The 8,607-nt window shown below is 44.5% G+C and overlaps 1 pseudogene; it reads left to right on the top strand.

Moving 5' to 3' along the window:
• The first annotated feature begins 2,078 nt into the window (after positions 1-2,078).
• The window catches only part of LOC126028466 (zinc finger protein 493-like), a 39,013-nt pseudogene continuing 32,484 nt past the window's right edge, over positions 2,079-8,607 (top strand).

Raw genomic sequence — 8,607 nt, 5'->3', positions numbered from 1 at the left:
CCTACCACCATGTACATCTCCTTCCATGGCCTCTATACTAAGTCTTTTCCTAGCAGCTACTTCTCTACTCCTTCTGGCTCTCTCGGCCTCTATCTCTTTCAGCTGCTTTTTCCAGGCTTCCTAACTGGCTTCCAGGATAACTAACTCCCTTTGCCTATGCTGCTGCTGCTGAATCTGTTGCTGAATTGCTTTGTTGTTATGTTTTTGGGTTTTTTTTTTTTTTTGGTTTTTGGGTCACACCCGGCAGCACTCAGGGGTTACTCCTGGCTCTATGCTCAGAAATCGCCCCTGGCAGGCACAGGGAACCATATGGAATGCTGGGATTTGAACTACCGTCCTTCTGCATGAAAGGCAAACGCTTTACTTCCATGCTATCTCTCCGGTCCATGTTGCTGAATTGCTGATACTAAATTTTTCTGTTGAATCTTGCTGTTGATTCTCACTTCTGCCTCTTCTCGCTTCTGCCATCGCCTTTCTCACACTTCTCTCTCTAACTCTCCTTCTTTTCCCCTCTCTCCCCCCATGCAGACTCCTCTACCGGCTCATTCTAGGTTCTGATCATTCAAGTGGGATAAATAAGAAGTTGGGAGAGGGGATACCACACTCACTGTACTATCATGTCAGCCCCTTAGTTTTGTTTCTTTGTTTTTAGGCCACTCCTAGCAGCTCTGTGCTCAGAAATTATTCTGGCATCCTTGGGGAACCATCTGGGACACCGAGGATGGAATTGCCGTGGGGCAAATGCCCTCCCTGCTGTGTTCTTGGCATAGCCTCCAAGTTTGGCAATGGGGGGATTACTGAGGTTACTCTAGATTATATGCTCAGGAATTACTCTGTGTGGGCTTGGGGAACCATATGGAATGCCAGGGTTCAAACCCACATTGACCAAGTACAAGGCAAATATCTGACCCATTGTACTATTGCTCCAGCCCCTAAATTTTAAGTTATTTTTAATCCTTGTCAACCTTGGCAATGTTTGCAGTAATTCCTGGCTCTGTACTCAGTGCTCACCTATAAAATAGCTCATTGAACTACAGAGGGTGCAATGATCGATGCATGTCAGTTGCGTGTGAACCCAGTACTGTACTATTGCCCCTCACACTGTATTATCCGTTCCCCTCAATTAGACTTTCAGTTAAACCTGGTCTCATCTATGTGACAATCAACCTGCATGTGGAGAGCAAAAATTCTGTTCTTCGTCAATTACATGATTTGGCCGCTTTTGTTAGGGACCTCAATTTATGTAGGGATGATGTCCCCTTCCCTGTGTCTAACCCAATAATCCTCTCTCTGGGGCAGGGCATTGTGGAGTGCAGCCTGCGCTGATCTCCTGGTTGGAAGAAGGAACCCTCAGGAGGCTGCGGAGAGGTGAGCTTTCAGGTGAGTGTGGGAAGAACTCCCCAGACTCAGACACTGGGTGTGTGTGGAGCATCGTGAGCACATGTGAAATGTGGGTGCTAAGCAATGTGTGTTGGGTTCCTGGATCCGGGGTGTGGGGCTTCTCCCACTTCCATTCACTGCCCTTGATGCTGAGTCCCTGAATGTTCTGGAGCCTTGCTGTTTTGGCTTTGCTCTTTCTGGTGTGGGAATTTAGAACAATTTCTTGTGTGGTGTGTGAGCATTTAGAACAGATCTTGAGATTCTGAGCCTTCATCCCCATTTCTCCTGTCAGCCTGACTACACAGTCCCATGTTGGGATGTCCTTCTCAGGGGCAGCTGGACCTCCCCCACCATCTGTCTCCACTCTTGCCTTTGCCATTGGATCATTACTGGGAATTTTGAGATTCCCAGAAACTTTCTCTCTCTCTCTCTTTTGGGGGGGGGGGTTGGACCACACCCAGTGATGCTCAGGGGTTACTCCTGGCTATACACTCAGAAATCGCTCCTTACTTGGGGGACCATATGGGATGCCAGGGATTGAACTGAGGTCTGTCCTGGATCAGCTGAGTGAAAGGAAAACGCCCTACCACTGTGCTATTGCTCTTTTTTTTTTTTTTTTGAGGCCACCTTGGTGGTGCTGCTTGCGGGTCATTTCTGGCACAGTGCTTCTGCAACCAATCCTAGTGTGCTCAGGAGACCATTTGTGATGCCAGTGATCGAACCTGGGTCCACTCTTTGCAAAGTAAACGCCCTTCCCTCTAATACTATGGATCTAGCCTGATTCTTGAGAATAGTAAGAAAATTGTTGTCTGTTTTTCTTTTGGAAGCAACCCAGTTATTTTCATGAATCACTTTGCCTCTACACTTAGATATTACTCCTGACAGTGCTTTGGGCAGTATATGGGATGCAAGGAATAGAACTCAGGTCACCCACACACACCTTCTCTGCTGTGCTCTCTCTGGCCATTCAGAAATATATACATATATATATTTTTTTGTTTGTATGTTTAAATGATTGGAGAGTGAGCCCAAACAAGGCTAATCTTTATTTTTCCAAGCTCCTCAATGTGATCCTCCTAACCTATTTTCCCTTTTCTGTAGACTGATTTAGTACCTGAAAACAATATATAGTCACTAAATTGCCTAGTCATCATTTTTATTCCACTACTTTTTTTTTGGTGGGGGGGGGCCACAACCAGCACTGCTAAAGGTTATTCCTAGTTCTGTGCTCAGAAATTACTCCTTTCAAGATTGGGAGACCATATTGGATGCCAGGGATCAAACCAAGTCGGCAGTGTGAAAGGCAAATGCCCAACTCTCTGTGCTATCACTCCAGCCCATCATTCAACTATGTTTTTGTTTGTATTTTTGCTTTTGGGCCACACCTGAGTGTGCTTGGCAGGTTAGGGGAACTATATGGAATGCCAGAGATTGAATTCAGGTCAGCTGCATTCAAGGCAAACAAACACCCTCCCTGCTGTGCTATTGGTTTGCCCTTTCAACAGATTCTTACATTGCATATTTGGTTTGATTTTAGAATGCAGACCACCAGTTCAGGATTTGACCTTTCAGCAATTTACTTTTGGAACGAGATCTCCAAATAGAAGTGAAATGGTAAGATTTCAAGTTCTAAATCAACGTTTTTATTGTGGTGGTGGGATAGCTCAGTGTTGCAAGACATAGGATTTGGAAAAAGGGGCCCTGGTCCAAACCTCTCACCATATTTATGGTCTCTGCACTGCTGGGAGAATCTAGAGCCCAGTGTGGAGAGAAGTCACTCATTAGTCACACCTGAGTGCTAAAGTCAATTCAATAAGTTTTCTAACATAAAGATAATAATAGGGCCTGGAGATATAGCACAGCGGTGTTTGCCTTGCAAGCAGCCGATCCACGACCTAAGGTGGTTGGTTCGAATCCTCGTGTCCCATATGGTCCCCTGTGCCTGCCAGGAGCTATTTCTGAGCAGACAGCCAGGAGTAACCCCTGAGCACCACCGGGTGTGGCCCAAAAACAAAAAACAAAAACAAAAACAAAACAAAACAAAAATAATAATAGTATTCTTCAGACCAAAGTAATTACTGTGATTTTGATTTGATAGAATGTTAGATTGAGTATTTAAACTTGCTCATTTCTCAACTGGATCTATTTTGTATTGGGAAGTTCTCTTCCTACTGTGCATGGCGATGGAAACATGGGTTTCCTCACCTCAACAACCTCACCCTGTATGTGGGTCCCCAAGCCCCTCCAAATATGATCAGGGAGCATACAGCCAGAGTAAACATGAGCACTACTTCCTTAGTATAAAAAAAAAAAAAGGAAAGGAAACTCACTGATGTTTGGGAGGAATATGGCTATATTGGGACTTTTCTTGTTTTGGTTCCATACCTGGTGATGTTTAGGGATTCCTCTGCTGCAAGGACACTGAGAAGTCTGTGATTGAAACTGGGCTAGCTGACTGCAATGTAAGTGCCCTCCTCCATGCTGTCCTATCATTCCAGCCCTACTGAGGTAGGGCTGTTTCCTTTCCTTTCTGTTGTGGGGGATCCTGATTGGCCTTCACTCATGTGTTCACAGGCTCCACACTGAACTCTAACCAAATTCCATATGAGGATGAGTTTTATGTTTTTTTTTTTTTTTTTCAAATTGGTACTCAGGTTCTGTGAGAGACCAATTTACATTTCTGTGCTTGTTCACTGAATTGATAAAAATAGAGAGACACTCTCACAATTCAGGCCTTTCCATATCTGTAAAATTTTCTCTCATAGTTGTAAAACTAAAAAAATAAGCCAGAGCAATGGCATAAAGAAAATAGCCTGGGTCAGGGGGCCCATAGCCTCGTAGACTCAGAACTTACAGTCCTTGAAATACAGTATTTGTTGTTAGAGCCTGTAAACATAGGAAAGAAAATGGAAAACAGAACAAATATTTTCTGATCTGTTTGTTATGCTTTTCTCTATCAGTGAGTTTGTGGCAGTTACCGTAAAAGTGTCGGGAATGATTTCTGAGGAAGGGGCAGATGCCAGAGTAAACAAAGAACGCCCATCGAGAGGGCCTGCCTGTGGGAACCCAGTAATTGATCATTTAGGGTCCAGAAATCATGGTTTCTGACCCTCTGTTCAGACTATTACCAGGGGCCGGGCGGTGGCGCTAAAGGTAAGGTGCCTGCCTTGCCTGCGCTAGCCTAGGACGGACCGCGGTTCGATCCCCCGGTGTCCCATATGGTCCCCCAAGCCAGGAGCAACTTCTGAGCACATAGCCAAGAGTAACCCCTGAGCATTACCGGGTGTGGCCCAAAAACCAAAAAAAAAAAAAAACCAAAAAAAAAAAAACCAGACTATTACCAAGTGCTAATAACTAAATATTAACTAAGCACACTTTCATTTGAAGTCTGCCTGTCTCCACAGACATCCACAGATGTGGCAAATTGGATTTTTGTGATTAAAAATCTTGGAAGCCTGGTTATAAAGAAGAGGAGTGACAAGGGAGAGAGAATTAATTGGATTAACCCTCTGCTGTTCCACAGGGAAGCAGCCAGCCCCACTGGGACTGTGATCCTGTGCTGTGGGGAACAGTCTGGAGGAAACCATCCTGCACACATCCCACTGGGAGTGAGGACTCAGGCAGCATCTGTTTTGGAGGGAGCCAAAGTGATGAGAGCATCCTTGCTGTGGAGTCCCAGTTCACTGGGCACAGTATCCCTGAGTCTACTCTACCCAATCCACAGATTCAGACCTCCACAGTGGAAACGCACTTGGCTGCGCAAGCAACAGTGTATTCTCAGAGCCCCTCACTACAACAGGCTCATAAGCCCGTTCCCAGTGGAATGAAACCTCCCGAGAGTAAGCAATGTAGAGAGTCGTTCCTGTGTGTTCAGCATCGCAATGTGCCCTCAAAGACCCCAAGTTCACAGGATCCCTCTGACTATCAGCAAAGTGGACATGCTCTAAGTCAACCATCACACCCAAATGACCCCAAGCATGTCCAGTCACGAAAGAAACATACATGTCTGGAGTGTGGGAAGGCTTTCGTTTACCCCTCAGCCCTTACTGTACACAAGAAAATTCATACAGGAGAGAAGCCGTGTACATGTCAGGAATGTGGGAAGGGCTTTACTCGATCCTCAGAACTTACTAGACATGTGAATATTCATACTGGAGAGAAGCCTTATCCATGTCAGGAGTGTGGGAAGGCCTTCGCTCGATTCTCAAACCTTTGTGTGCACAAGAAAATTCATACAGGAGAGAAGCCTTATGCCTGTCAGGAGTGTGGGAAGGCCTTTGCTAGATCATCAAACCTGACGAGGCATCTGACTATTCATACTGGAGTGAGGCCTTATTCATGTCAGGAGTGTGGGAAAACCTTCGCTCAATATTCAGCCCTTACTCGCCACTTGAATATTCATACTGGAGAGAAGCTTTTCACATGTCAGGAATGTGAGAAGGTCTTCACTATATCCTCACACCTTACTCAGCACATGAATATTCATACAGGAATGAAGCCTTATACATGTCAGGAGTGTGGGAAGGCTTTCACTAGATCCTCACACCTTACTCGGCACATGAATATACATACGGGAGCAAGGCCTTATACATGTCAGGAGTGTGGGAAGGCCTTCACTCGAACTTCACACCTTACTAGGCACATGACAACTCATACTGGAGAGAAGCCTTATACATGTCAGGAGTGTGGGAAAGCCTTCGCTGATTCCTCCGATCTTTTTGTGCACAAGAGAATTCATACGGGAGAGAAGCCTTATACATGTCAGGAGTGTGGAAAGGCCTTCACTCGATCCTCCTACCTTACAACACACATGAATATTCATACTGGAGAAAAGCCTTATTCATGTCCAGAGTGTGGAAAGGCCTTCACTCAATGTTCAGGTCTTACTAGCCACTTGAATATTCATACTGGAGAGAAGCCTTATACATGTCAGGAATGTGGGAAAGCCTTCGCTCAATACTCATCCCTTTTTGTGCACAGGAAAATTCATACAGGAGAGAAACCTTATTCATGTGAGGAGTGTGGAAAGGCCTTCGCTCGATCCTCAAACCTTTTTGTGCACAAGAAAATTCATACAGGAGAGAAGCCTTATTCATGTCAGGAGTGTGGGAAGGAATTCGCTTCCCCCTCAGGCCTTCACAAACATAAGAGAATTCATTCTGGAGAGACACATGAGGTGCCTAAGGAGTGTGGGAAGGCCTTTATTCCTTTTCAAACGTTTTCATAGATATAAAAATTGTATCTGGAGTGTCTGAATGATATTCAACATTGTCCATACACAACACAGCCTGGGTTTGATCCCTCACATCTTGTAGGGCCATCCAAGCCTGCCACAAGGGATTCCTTAAGTGCAGAGCAGGAGTAACCTTTGAGCACTACAGGGTGTGGCCCCCCAAAAAATAAAAGAAATTTTAAACTGGAGAGAATTCTGACATGCATGGAATGTTACTTTTGAAGGTTTTCTCTGCATAAGAAAATGCATATTCGGGGGCCAGAGCAACAGCACAGAAGGTAAGGCATTTGCCTTGCAAGCATCTGTCCTGGGGTTTGGGGTCAATCCCCAGCATCCTGTATGGCCCCCTGAGTCTATCATAAGTAATTTTTGAGAACAGAGTTGAGAATATCACTGGAACGCTTTTAGGTGTGGCCCGAAAACAAACAAACAAGCAAAAGGATGTATACAAGAGAGAAACCTTATACATAAAAGGAGAGTGGGAGGGACTTCATTAAATTTTCACATTATTATGCATATGAGATTTTATACTGGACAAAGACATGTTTTGTGAAAGTCTTCAAGTTCTCCATAACTGGCAACATATGAAAAGTCATACTTGTAAGAAACTTTATAAATGTAAGGCTTTTGGGAAGCCTTCACTTTATCTTAAGCTTTTGTACACATCAAAATTATCATTCTGCAGTAAAACGTTGTATGTATATGGATTGGGGGAAAGCCTTCACTTCCTCTAATTGTCTTAGACATAGCACAATTCTACATTTAAAAAAGCCTTATATATGTGAGGAATGAAGAAAGGCTTTCACTTAATCCTCAACCCTTACTATGTAAAGGAAATTTCATATTGACATATATAAGGAATGTGGAAACAACATAGTTCAATCCTCAAGCCTGACTGTATATAAGAACATAGTAATTATACTGGTGGGGTCAGATCTAGATTTCACTTAGCTGGACAACTGCCTTGCACATGGCAAGGCATGTCCTGACTTTGATGTGCAGCATCCCATATGGTCCCTCATACACCTCAGGAGTGAATCCTGACTACAGAGCAAAGAGTAACTCCTGAGCATTGCCAGGTGTGGAAAAAACATGTAAGGACTGGTGAGGCCTTTGCTCAGCATTCAGTCCTTATAGTCATGCGGGGAATTCACACTGGTCTGAAGAGCCACTTATATTCAGAATAGGGAAAGCCTTCAATGATGTTTGCTCAGCACTCACTGATCTAAAAACCCTAGAGGATTAATGTATGTGGGAAGCTTTCACTGTAGCCCCACACCTAACTGTAAGATTCATTCTCACTGATTGCCTGATATAACTCAAAGGTCACAGTAGTCCCCATGAGTGAAACCAGTTCGTTTTTTTACCAGGGCAGCCAAAACTGCAGCCTCTAGAAGTGCTGGTGCTTTCTACAAATTCCCATGGCCTCAGTGTCCTACAAGAAAGAGGCCAGCACCAGGATTGTCACCCTGGCCACAGCCAGGCCAGTTTTCCAGACTTTGCATTTCTCATCTACTAATAGAAGGAGTCTGAGAGATATGTGCCAGTGGGATGGGGATTGGGAGACAAATGAAGAAACAAAAACAATTCGTGTCTTGGGGCTTTTAGGTCAAGCGACTGTGTCTCTGTTAGTTATTCTTTGTTCCAGTTCAGCCTGCTGTCTGAAACATTGGTTCCAGAGATCTATATGGTGAGCAAGCACAATGCTGCGGTGAATCCTTTTTTTTTTTTTTTGTTTGCTGATTTATTTTGGTGCCAACCCCTGCAGTGTTCAGAGGTTACTCCTACCTATGCATTCAAGAATTACTCCTGGCCATCGTGATTTTTATTGGGTGAAATGTAAGCCTGACTAGTGCTTAATGCTGACTAATGCTTAAACTCACTCACTTGTTAGCTGGATCCTTGTTCCTACTGGAGATGAAAACCTGGGTTTCATGGTTGCCACTACATGTGGGCCCCTGAGCCCCACCAGTGTGATCACGGAGCACAAAGCC

This window comes from Suncus etruscus, chromosome 14 (genome assembly GCF_024139225.1).
Source record: "Suncus etruscus isolate mSunEtr1 chromosome 14, mSunEtr1.pri.cur, whole genome shotgun sequence".
Classification (NCBI taxonomy): Eukaryota; Metazoa; Chordata; class Mammalia; order Eulipotyphla; family Soricidae; genus Suncus; species Suncus etruscus.
Note: the sequence above shows the minus strand (reverse complement) of the source record. Positions and strands in the feature narration are given on the sequence as shown.